The following is a 12,645-nucleotide window of genomic DNA, read 5'->3' as shown; positions in this document are numbered from 1 at the left end:
AACAACATAGTTGCCCTTTCTTTTTGCTAAATGGGCTTCTGTGATGAACCTGACTTGGCTGCTAAGATTTGGTCAGATTGACATTTCTGGCTGCCATTTTAAAATGACCACTCACCATTTTAGGAGACAGCCAGCAAACAACTCTTTATATTTCTTTGTGTCACCTGTAAGAAAGACCAGCTAGAAGAGAAGAGCTGGACTTGTGGTGATTGATTGATTGATTAGGTGCGGTCAAGTTGGTGTCAACTCTTAGCAACCACATAGATAGATTCTCTCCAGGATGATCTGTCTTTAACTTGGCCTTTAAGGTCTCTCAGCGGTGCATTCATTGCTGTTGTAATTTAGTCCAGCGGCTGAGACAGACTGTGAGCAGCCCGTGCCCAGCCACTGCCGCAGCCCGCTCACCCCACCCCAACGTCTGACATCAGACGCAAGGGCTAGCCATGCCCACACGTCAGGCGTTAGACATGGGGGGGGGCGTGGTCTGGCTCCCAAACGGGGCCATGCAGCCCCATTCTGGAGTTAGAGCCAGGCCGACACTGTGTTCACCTTAAAGGCAGGGAAGAGCCGCTTCTGGCCACGCTGCGAACGCAGCTTTGGCCGTCCAACTCCTGAATGGTGCCTGGCGGCCCCACTCAGGAGCTAACCAGCACCCCCCCCGCATCTGATGTCAGATGTGGGGGGGCATGTCAGGGTCACAAGGCGCAGCCCCTGAGGGGCGGTGGCCCAGGTTCTTTGAACCCGTTCGCCCAATGGTGGCTCCGCCCCTGATTGAGTCCCTCCACCTTGCTGCTGCTCATACTCTTCTCTTTCCTTCAACTTTCCCCAGCATTATGGATTTCTCAAGGGAGCTGGATCTTTGCATAAGGTGTCAAAAATGATAGTTTGAGCCTGATCATTTGTGGCTCGAGTGAAAATTCTGGATTGATTTGTTCTATGATCCATTTGTTTGTTTTCCTGGCCGTCCATGGTATCCTCAAAAGTCTTCTCCAACACTAAAGTTCAAAAGCAATTATTTCTTGTGCAAGAAATAACTGTCCCCTTTGCTAAGCAGGGTCTGCCCTGGTTTGCATTTCAATGGGAGACCACATGTGTGAAAACTGAAAGATATTTCCCTTAGGGGATGGGGCTGCTCTGAGAAGTGCACCTGCATGTTTGCATGCAGAAAGCTCCAAGTTCCCTCCAGGGCATCTCCAAGAAAGGACTGAGAGAGACTTCTGCCTGCAGCCTTGGAAAAGCCACTACCAGTCTGTGTAGACAATATTGAGCTAGATGCACCAAGTCTGACTCGGTATAAGGCAGCTTCCTATGTTCCAGTATTCTCCCAGCTAAAATATTCCATGCGACCTAGTTAATGGATGCCCATTCACTTCTAGGTATCCTAAAGTGCTCTGAGATTTGTTGAATTCTGGGCCAGATTAGCTTGGGAAGGGTAAAATCAGATATCTTTTCTTCAGTTTGTGCTACATTGGTCCAACTGTTGAGGGGTGAGAGGAGAAACATTAAAGTCCTCACACAGCAGGATGTGCTGTGGTAGTAAAGAAGTTTAGCCCAAGAGATTATCTGAAGCCAGTAGGTTGAGTTCAAACAAATAAAGATTTATTAAGAAACTAAAACACATATTGAGAAAGACATAGAACAACATACCCAAACTTCAGCAACTGAACAATTCTAACTGACCCTAACTTACCAAGACAGACCTATTAACATCTCACCATGCCTCTAGAGACCAGAAGAAGCTACTGTGGTGCTAAGAGCAAATGCTTTAGAATTCTCACTTCTAATACCTCCTTGATTGGTTTTTCCCAAGCCCTGCCTCTTTGCAGATTGATTAGTCATGTTGATTGATTGATTGATTGATTGATTGATTAAATGCCATCAAGTTGGTGTCGACTCTTAGCGACCACATAGATAGATTCTCTCCAGGATGGTCTGTCTTCAACTTGGCCTTTAAGGTCTTTCAGTGGTGCATTCATTGCTGTCGTAGTCAAGTCCATCCACCTTGCTGCTGGTCATCCTCTTCTTCTCTTTCCTTCTCTTTCCTTTTCCTTCCTGGACCCTTTCCCAGCATTATGGACTTGCCAAGGGAGCTGGGTCTTCACATAATGTGTCCAAAGTAGGATAGTTTGAGCCTGGTCATTTATGCCTCAAGTGAATTTTCTGGATTGATTTGTTCTATGATCCATTTGTTTGTTTTCCTGGCTGTCCGTGGTATCCTCAAAAGTCTTCTCCAGTAGGGGTGTGCACAGAACCGCTGAACTGTGGTCCGGCACTGGGATGGGGGGTTGCTTTAAGAGCGGGGGAAGGGTTTACTTACCCCTCCTGCCGCTTTCCCCCTCTGGCGCCCATAGTTCCTTTAGAATTGGGGCAGCAGGATACCTCCCTGCCACCCCTTCCCCCGTCCCACTGCTCAAGGCTCCCAGGACCCAGAAGTCTTCTGTGCGTGTGTGCGCATGTCACGGAGACGTGAAGCGCGCACATGATGTGTGTGCGCACAGAAGACTTCTGGATCCTGGGAGCCTTGAGCAGTGGAACGGGGGAAGGGGCGGCAGGGAGGTATCCTGCCGCCCCAATTCTAAAGGAACTATGGGCGCCGGAGGAAGAAAGAGGCGGGAGGGGTAAGTAAACCCTCCCCCCGCTCTTAAAGCAACTCCCCACCCAAACCGCCCGAACCACCCAGGTCCGGACGCCTTTAGAATGGCCTCCGGACCAGTCCGGGCACATCACTATTCTCCAGCACCAAAATTCAAAAGCATCAATACTTTTTCTATCTTGCTTCTTCAAAGTCCAGCTTTCGTATCCATAGTCATGGAAAAAACCATTGTCAGCACAATTCTAAGCTTTGTAGGTATAGACACATCACCACATCTAAATATCCTTTCCAAGGCCTTCATTTCAACCCCACCAAGTGCTAGTCTGCATCATATTTCTTGACTGCTGGATCCTTTACAGTTGATGGTCAATCCTAAAAGGCAGAAGCTATCCACCACTTCAATGTCTTCATTATCAATTCTGAGGCTGGTTTCTGTACTCATTAGTTTAGTCTTCTTTACATTTACTACTACTGCTACTACTACTGATGATATTTATATACCGCTCTTCAACAAAATTCTCAAAGTGGTTTACATAGAAAAATTAAAAATACATAAATAAGATGGCTCCCTGTCCGTAAAGGGCTCACAATCTAAATGTCTAGTCATAGTCCCATTTTTTCACTTTGCTCCTTGACTTTCATTATTAGGGCTTGCAGATCATCCGCATTCTCAGCTATCAGAATGGTGTCATCAGCATAGCGCAGGTTATTGATATTTCCTCCTCCAACTTTAAAACCACACTCATCTTCTTCCAATCCAGCTTCTCTCAGTATATGTTCAGCATATAAATTGAATAAATAAGAAGAAAGTGTACAGCCTTGTCTTACTCCTTTGCCGATCTGGAACCAGTCTGTTTCACCATGTTCCAACTGAACTGTGACTTCCTGTCCTGCGTATAGGTTTCTCAGGAGAACAATGAGATGTTCTGGGATGTCCATTTTCCTAAGGATATTCCAGAACTTGACATGGTCGATGCAACCGAAGGCTTTTCTGTAGTCAATAAAGAACATATTGACTTCTCTTTGGTATTCTTTGGCTTTCTCAATTATCCAGCATGCGTCAGCAATGACGTCTCTTGTTCCTTGGCCTTTTCTGAAACCGACTTGAATGTCTGGCATTTCCCTTTCCACATAGGGCTATAATCTGTGTTGGATGATCCTGAGAATTACTTTACTAGCATGTGAAATTAAGGATATTGTGAAATGGTTTGCACAATCCGTTAAGTCTCCTTTCTTTGGTACGGGAATGTAGATTGACATCTTGCAATCTGTTGGCCATTGTGTCATTCTCCAAATCTGCTGGCATAGTTTGGTTAGCGCCTTGACTGATTCTTCTTCTGTTGCCTGCCATATTTCTGTAGCTATTCCATTAATTCCTGTAGCCTTCCAACTTGATAATTACTGGAGTTCTGATCTAACTTCATCTCCCCATACTAGAGGTTCTTGCAAGTAGGGAATATCTTCTAGAGTATCTTGGATGTTGACGTCCCTGCTGTACAGATTTTCAGGATACTCCTTCCATCTCTGTTTGATCTTCTCTGAATCAGTTACTATCTGTCCTTTGACATCCCTCAACATACCAATTTGAGGGTGGAACCTCCTTCTGAGTTCAGAGATCTTTTGGAAAACTTGCCTTATTTTTCTGTGTCTGTTTCCATCCTCAAGGTCTTTACAGATGTCATTGTGGTACTGCTCCTTGTCTCTTATAACAGCTTTCTGAAATTCCCTATTAAGTTCCTTCATGAGTTCTTTATCTTCCTTGACTTTGGCTCTCTCCTCTTCTGGCAATTTCCACCATCTGTTCTGACATCCATTTTGCTTTCTTGGTCTTTGGCAGTCTCTTTTCACATTCATCCTTAACAACTTCTTTGATTTCATTCCACAGTTCCTATGGTTCCCTATCAATGAGGTTCAGAACTTCAAAGTGGTTCCTGACGTTCTCCTTAAAAATGGTGGGTACATTCTCAAGATCATATCGTAGAAACTGAATAGCTTTGTTTTTCCGCTTTAGCTTGAATTGGAACTTGCACACGAGCAGTTCATGATCTGTTCCACAAGTGGCCTCCAGCCACGTCTTTGCTGTTATAACTGAGCTCTTTCACCTCCTTGCACCAATAATGTAATCAGTTTGATTTCTGTGTACTCCACCTGGTGATGTCCATGTGTATAGGCGCCGCTTTGGTTGTTTTAAGAATGTGTTCGCAACAAAGAGATTATTGGATTGGCAGAAACTAATAAGTCATTCTCCTGCTTCATTTCTGTTTCCTAAGCCATACAGTCTGACTATGTTTTCCTCCTTACCATTTCCAACTTTGGCATTCCAGTCTCCAACCACCAGCAACACATCTTGCTTGCATGTTCTGTCAATTTAACTTGAGCATATAACTCATCATGTTACCCTTTCCCAAAGCGTCATATGATTAGTCATGTTACCCTTTCTCAAAACCTGATAGATTTTTCCCTGTTGAAAGTGATGGATGAACTTTCCCAGATGTGATCTGGAATCAGCTTAGAATTTAACTTGGTAGGTTTAACCATTATCCTAGCAGTATACCTGAGTGCACTCCTTTACTTTCTTCCATATAAGTGATTGGCTGATATTCAATTCTATGGGGAAAATAAACTTGGGGACATCACTGCAGGATGGATCACACCTGAATCCCACCCCTTCCAATGAGTGGTTCAGCTTCCATGGACAATGATCCCCATAGATGGTAATCTGTGTACAATGTGCAGAAAGAGACATCCAATTCCCAGGGAGTCCACTACAATCAACTGACCTTCTTTCAACACTCCTCCAACCACACTCAAGATGAAAGCAGCAGTGGACAAAGTCCCGATAATATGTAGAGCAATACCTGGATCGTCCATAAAAGAACTCAAAATCTGCAGGTGGGCAGAGCATTAATTACACAGATATTTGCTGAAAACACAAAGATAAATATGGAGTTTCAAGGTGGTCCATCTCTGACAATCCAATGGTGGAGACATACTCTTTTGCACACTTTCAAATAAATTATTAAAATAGTTTGTTAATTTATTTTGGAGAACTTTAAAAAAAAACATATTGAACAACTTAAGCAGCCTGGAAAGGGCAGTTTATAAAGATATGGGTGGTAAAAACATTCAGGGGATGAAATAAAGTAAATATAAAATAATGCTATTGCTAAGATGTTTTGATTTTTTTATGTAATTGCCTTCCCAGTTCATAGGCGAGAACATTCCTCCTACTTTTTGGGAATAGATTTGATGACATCAGTGGTCTTGTTCTATCTCCAAAATCTTTGATTTATTTCAGGCATTAGCATTTCTACAGACCTATCCCTGTTTAAGATCAGAGAAAATAGCTATTTCCAAGGTTATGCAAGACTGAAACTTCTCAGTTCTGTTCCCTGGGATATGGGGCCTCCTGCTCTGTGCCTGGGGCATGGCGAAGAATACAAAGAAGGGGGTGGAGTAATGAATCCCTATGAGACAATGTAGCAAGCCATAGGGACATGTCCCCTCTTGTAAGGACAAAGCTGCCTACACTGCTGGAAAGTGTATTGTATTAGGAAACTGCCTGTCTGCCAGGGAAATCCCTGGAAACAATCTATCCTGAAGAGGTTAGGAGAGGAATGCAGGGCTCCTGTGAGCTTTTGTATGGATTTTTTTCTCTCTCTACACATTTTTTTCTAGGTGGCCTAGGGAGTAATTCCCCTCCTGGCTTGCAAAGAGGTTCTGCCCCACTCGGTTGCTGGGAAAGGGGACGCCATATTTAGAACAATAGAGTCCTGCACAATGCATGATTGTAGTTCCTTTTCATGTGCAGAAATGGAGGCTTGACCCTAACAACAAGTGGCAACCGAATGATCAAGGCCACTGTAGCCTCATTGACCAGGAAAAACCAACATGTGATCCACTCTGTTAGGGACCCACAAAGACTACGGAGAAATGACATCTGGGCCTGATGGGAAACTGGTCCAGAATAGTCTCTCAAAATTACAACTCAGGAGCCTTTATTCAGCTTCAGAACTCCCACTGAAATTAAATTTTGCTTCTGTAAAGACTGACGTTGGCCCATATAATAAATGTAAGAATTGCAGATATTTTATTGTCCTGAATCTATGCATCTTTGTTGACAATAAGCCATAGGAGTAAGCCTTTGAAATGCTATATCTGATTTCACCTTGAAGATTCTGTTTAGTCCCATGTTTTGTTACTAGTCCTTATTTATTTACTTACTTACAAATTTGTACACTGCCCCTAACTTTCATCTCTGGGCAGTTTACAATAACATAAAACCAGTTAAAAACAAATACAAAAACTTAAAAACAATTTAAAAATAAACCAGAGATTAAAACTCAAAAATATTAGGAAGCTGAGAAAGCTTGGGCGAAAAGATGGGTTTTCAGGTGTGTTTTTTTAAATTGCCAGAGATGGGGAGGATCGTATCTCAGCAGGGAGCGCATTCCACAATCTCGGGGCAGCAACCAAGAAGGCCCGTCTGTGTAGCCACCAAATGAGTGGCTACATTTTTTCTTTAAACAAACAAACAAACAAACAAACAAACAAACAAACAAACAAACAAACAAACAAACAAACAGCCTTATCTAAATTTCTGATCTGGAAATCATCCAAATGTCATTGTGAAGACATTTCCCCAAGCAGCTATTCAATATCAAAAGCTCAAAGCTATGTACCCAGTCTAGTCTGTCAATAGCATCCAACAATGTTGGAATCAGGGAGGGAGAGAACTGTTGCCACCAGAAAGATAAGAGTGCTACCTTCTCTTTCTACCTTCTCTTTAGAATCAGATGGTTCAAATGCCAGTGGCCAAATACCCTGCCCCATAACCAATTCCCACCCCTGCACCTCAACATACAGATGACCAAAGGGCCTGAGAGCAAGTACCTTCACATTGGATAGGTTGGTCATCTCTATCATTCTACCAAGTGAGAAAGAGAATTATATTGCATATTGTGCAGTAAAATGTGTGCTATAGTGTATATATAATAATGGTCAGACATGTGGGCTCTCACTCTTTCTTAATCTAAGGAATGCAAGAATCGATGTGACCAGATCATGGGCATTTTCATTTCACTGCTGCTTCATTTCTACAATTTTATTCTGGGGAGATCAGAGATGCAAGACAGAGTTGTCCTTTGCATTTGATTTATTTTTTATTGTTCACTACAGTAAGGATAGACTCCCTCATGCTGTATGTACTTCTCAAAGCCATCCCTTCGTCATCCCTCATCCACTCACCAACCGTTCAGAGACCTTACATGCCAGGACCTACATGTCACCTACATGTCACTCCCTGCCTCTCTCCCTTACGCCGTTTCATCTCTCCCTGCTTCTCAGCTTCCAATTAGCTCTAAAGAGCTGATGCCACTTAGAAATGTCACGATCCTGGACATGAGTTCATAGCAGGTTCTGGCATTTTAGACCTGATTTATGAGATGCATCTATCGAGTGATAAATACTGAATTCACCCATCACTTGTTATGTGCTCACCTAAGATGCCCCACAATTAGAAAATCCATATGTAGACCACAAGCAAGAGATACTCACATCAGTCAGAATTAGAATGCTTTCTAATTTGGGCCTTTCTCCGTCTTCCCAAGAAGCTGAAGAGACTCTGTAGGAAATTACTATTGCTGGCCTGGTATCCCTGTTTTCTTTTGACTCATAACTGCAGATCCAGACTCATAACTGAGAGCCAGCATAGCATAGCGGAATATAAATGTAAAAAAAATAAAGATCCCCTTAAAAAAGAGAGCACGAGAGCTGAACCTGGCACTACTTGTAGGAGAAATAGTCCAGACACTTATTGGATCTGGTTCCTGTTTGTTCATAATATTTATGGATTGTTCATAATTTGGAAGTTCTGTCCGTTGTAAGTAAAGAACACAATATGGATGGAAAGTGTCCACTTTTGTATGGTCAGAAAGAATTATATGTCAACACTGACCTTAACCAGCCTCACCTGAAATTTCAAAAATATGGGCACGATCCAGTTCCTGGCATACAGTCCCCCTGCACACACAGCTCAGGGAGGGAGACCAACATGGACTAATTCTGCACAAGAGCAGCTCATGAGGGGTGGGTAGGGGGTGTCAGTGGGGAATTCACCAAAGCCTCTCCATGTAAGCACATGGTTTGGAGAGGCATAGAACACAGAATGGTGGAGCACTGTATGTAAGCCAGTACACTTACTACAGACCACCTTAGGTGGTGCAGCGGGGAAATGCTTGACTAACAAGCAGAAGGGTGCCGGTTCGAATCCCTGCTGGTATGTTTCCCAGACGATGGGGAACACCTGTATCGGACAGCAGCGATATAGGAAGATGCTGAAAGGCATCATCTCATACTGTGCGGGAGGAGGCAATGGTAAACCCCTCCTGTATTCTACCAAAGAAAACCACAGGGCTCTGTGGGCACCAGGAGTTGAAATTGACTTGACGGCACACTTTACTTTACCTTTACACTTACTACAATGTTTAGAACAGGGTTCAGCAGCAGAGAAGCCAATGCTGAAGATGTTCCTTGATGGTTGAAAATTTGAAAGCCACTGCCCTTGATCAATTCCTTACAAGCTCGAGATAGGAGAGAGAAAAGGTGAGTGTGACTGTGGATTGTCCTTGGCCCGGAACATGAGTTTGTTGTGCTTTACAGTTTGTTTACTCTATACACAATTCAAGGTGAAAGAGAAGTAACTGTCACAGAATTGTGTGTACCGGTGCTGCAGAGGAGGTTAACTCTGGTATGTTGCCATGGGAGAAGAATAAAATGTTTAACACATTTATGTTCAACTCATTTTTGGAAGCTGAATTAATATCTTACAGTAACATTCTAGCACATGGTTGTTTAGGCTTTTTGTAAGCTTAAGCATTAACAGCCAACACAAACATGCAAGTCTTGTCAATGCTGCTGTCCAGCACAAGATGACAGCACTTTATAGTATGCATGACCTCTCCAGACTCTCTTAAAAGTGTTTGTTTTGTCTGAAACTTGAATTTTCCAAAAGGAAACTAGCTCTTTAGGGTCTTTGCTATATCACACTCCATGCCGAGCCTGGAGAGCATATTGAGTGACGTGTCCCAAGAGCTGTTTCCTCTGTGGAAGCATCATAATGAATCATCCTGACCATGAAATATGCAGGCAGGAATGTGTTACCAGGCTGCAGTTAAATGGGCACAAGGTCCTCAGCTGCTTCTAAACCTTGGGACACCACATCCGCAGAGAAATTCACTTTTCTTATCTTTTTTTTTTTTTTTTTTTAAACAGGCTGCTGAATATGACCCAGTTAAGGATAGCTAGTTTTCTCTCTCCCTCCCTTCCTACTGTTAGTACTAGACTGTAAGCTCCTTGAAGCCATGGATCTTTAAAAAACACACATGCTAATGAAACTCTGTAAAGCACCTTGTGCATTGATGGCACTGTATAAACAAAAACACTTTAAACACACAACTATTCAAGCAAAATCCTAATATCCACCTTTTGGATACACATTCCCATTTTACTGCACATTTATTGTAGGGTCTACCCTGCCCTGTGCCTAGCCTAGTCCTTCCCCCAGGGGATAACAAGCAGTGTTCTTTCTAAATTTTTTCATCTGTGTGTGGAATGAGTTTTGTTCTGGGCAGCAGTATCAAGGCAGTGTGCGCACACATATATCCAGAGTGGGGGCCTTCCTAATTCAACCTGAGCGGGATCTAAAATCGACTGAGGGGACATCAAAAAAATATGAGCACGCATGCGCCTTAGAGGGAACATTGCTGACAAGACAAGCATAGAAAAAATTGAGATGGAGGAAGAAACAAACAGTCAAGAAAGAGCCGCCCTTCCTCACCTGGAATCCATTTCCATTGTATGAGGCACTCAGGCTGGTGCCTTTCCTGGGAGTGGGGAGGGGAGGGCCGCCCCCATGTTTGTGCCATTCACTTAATGGGGTGTTGTGTAACGCTAAGGGAAGTGACTGCATCAGGGACCCCAGCTGAGAACAGAGACTTTAAGCCTGCAGCCCAGAGAGAACTTGGAAAAAATACCTACATCTGTAATATTGAATTAGGCTTATGGCTCCAAGGCTGACAGCTGACCTTGACTGTTAGTGACACCGATGTCCTGCCCATGCCAAAACAGTGCCAGGGCAAATTATGCTGACTGACTGGAGAGAGAGGCGAGGCATTCAGGGAGAATGGGGAGTAATGAACACACAATGCTCCGGTCCCTCAGAGAAGGGCAACTAGCCTTAAAAGGAGTCAGCATCCCTTTTCTAGACTCTGCTGTGCCAAATAATTGGCCCTCTCCAGTGCCCATGGCCTAATGCCCTTCTGGAATAATAGACAATTACAGGAGGGAAAGATAGCAACTTTAGACAGCAAAGGGAGAGAGTTAAAATAGAATTTTTCCTATGAGGTATTAGCAGATTCCTGCCTAATTCAGAATACTCTATTCTGTAATTTATTAATTAATATTATTATTTCATTCCAATATTTTAAATGGAAGTTTAAAGCATGTTCCTTCTAAAAAGTGTTCTTGTCTTGTATAACTGGAGTCATAGAGAAGCTTCCACATTTTCTTTTCAACTGACAGCGTTCAAAGTTTAAGGCCTACATAGATTTTTTTTTTTTTTTTACTCTGTTGCAAAGTGTGTTGACAGCACCTGTCAATCACCTTGGGTCAGAACAGCTCAGGCTTCTAGGACAGGACTAGAGCTGGAATTATTAGTGGAATGCTTGCTAAGAAGAAAGCCTTTTTTTTAATGGGTGAACAAGAGAGAGCTAGCAGATACAGCATGGATAGCCAGATCAAGGTTCACATACTGAGTATGAAATAAAGGCTTACCCAGAGTGTGACATTCAACTGAATGCAGAGTCCATGCCACCATCATCACCAACTCTGTGGACAGCCCCCCAAGCTTCCTGAAGAGTCCTTGCCAAGGGTCAAGAGACCCTTGGAAGTGCTGTTGGCTGCAGAAGACAGCTGGAGGAGGAAGGGAGAGAGCTGGGCAAAAACACCTGTTCTGCTAGTATGAGGTCCACCTGGTTTCCAGGCTCTCTCCAGCCTCTGCAGCTACCACAGTGGCGCCAAGGGCCTCTTGACTAGGGTTTTTCGGTAAGCTCAGGGCTGCCTGGGGTTGGGTGGGAGGTGAGGGTTGTACAGATTATCTGTTCTACTGACATCAGTTTGTGAGCCATTGTAAACAGTGAAAATATATAATCAGAAGCTTCTGCTGTGACAGCTGCTATGTGTGGGGTAACCCAAGCTAAGTGCAAACTAAAATAGCATCAGCAAACCAAAATATAAGCCCGTGTGCCTGGCAAGGAAAGGACCACTGAGAAAGATGCTCCTGTTCTCAAAAGGACATCTTAATATTCAATTAAATACTAAGATTAAAATTAAATTGTAATTGTTCCACTCTGAATTATGTATATTCTGTGCAATTGTTTTATTTTTATATTGTAATTTGGATTGCATACACCACATAGAGGTGAATATATCGGGCAGTATATAAATATGATAAACAAATATAACGATAAGAGGGAGAACATTACAAATGAAGTAATTATGTAATACAGGATATATGGCATGTATAAAAAGGCTCATGAATGGCACATGATACAATCCCCAATATTGAACTGGTAACCACCGCAACAGGCATATCAAAGAAGAAAAGCAGAGCATATGAAGGCGTGGTCAGCACAAGAGGGTCTTATCAGAAGACAGGCCTTATCAGGAAAACCAGAAAATGGTAGACAGTATCTTTCCATCCCTCCTGAATGAATTAGATTGCAGACTGATGTAATTACTGGACAAGCATATAAAAGCCCAAGGTTCTGGAATTTGTCAATGCACATTTACTGGATTTTTATACCGCCCTTCTGAAATGGCTCAGGGCAGTTTACAATTAAAACAAAACCATTAAAATCAGTTAACAATTAAACTGTTTTATAATTTTTTTTAAACCAATTAACAATTAAAACATCATAAAACAGTAATTAAACAACAACAATTTAAAAACACTGAAGAACAGCAGGGTTTCTTAACCTTGGGCCCCCAGATGT

The 12,645-nt window shown here is 42.9% G+C and overlaps 1 protein-coding gene across 4 annotated transcripts in view; it reads right to left on the bottom strand.

Moving 5' to 3' along the window:
• Positions 1-12,645, bottom strand: part of LTBP2 (latent transforming growth factor beta binding protein 2) — a 259,813-nt gene that overhangs the window by 246,377 nt on the left and 791 nt on the right. The window lies entirely within an intron of this gene.

The sequence above is a fragment of the Hemicordylus capensis genome, chromosome 1 (assembly GCF_027244095.1).
Source record: "Hemicordylus capensis ecotype Gifberg chromosome 1, rHemCap1.1.pri, whole genome shotgun sequence".
NCBI lineage: Eukaryota > Metazoa > Chordata > Lepidosauria > Squamata > Cordylidae > Hemicordylus > Hemicordylus capensis.
This window is presented reverse-complemented; position numbering and strand designations above follow the sequence as displayed.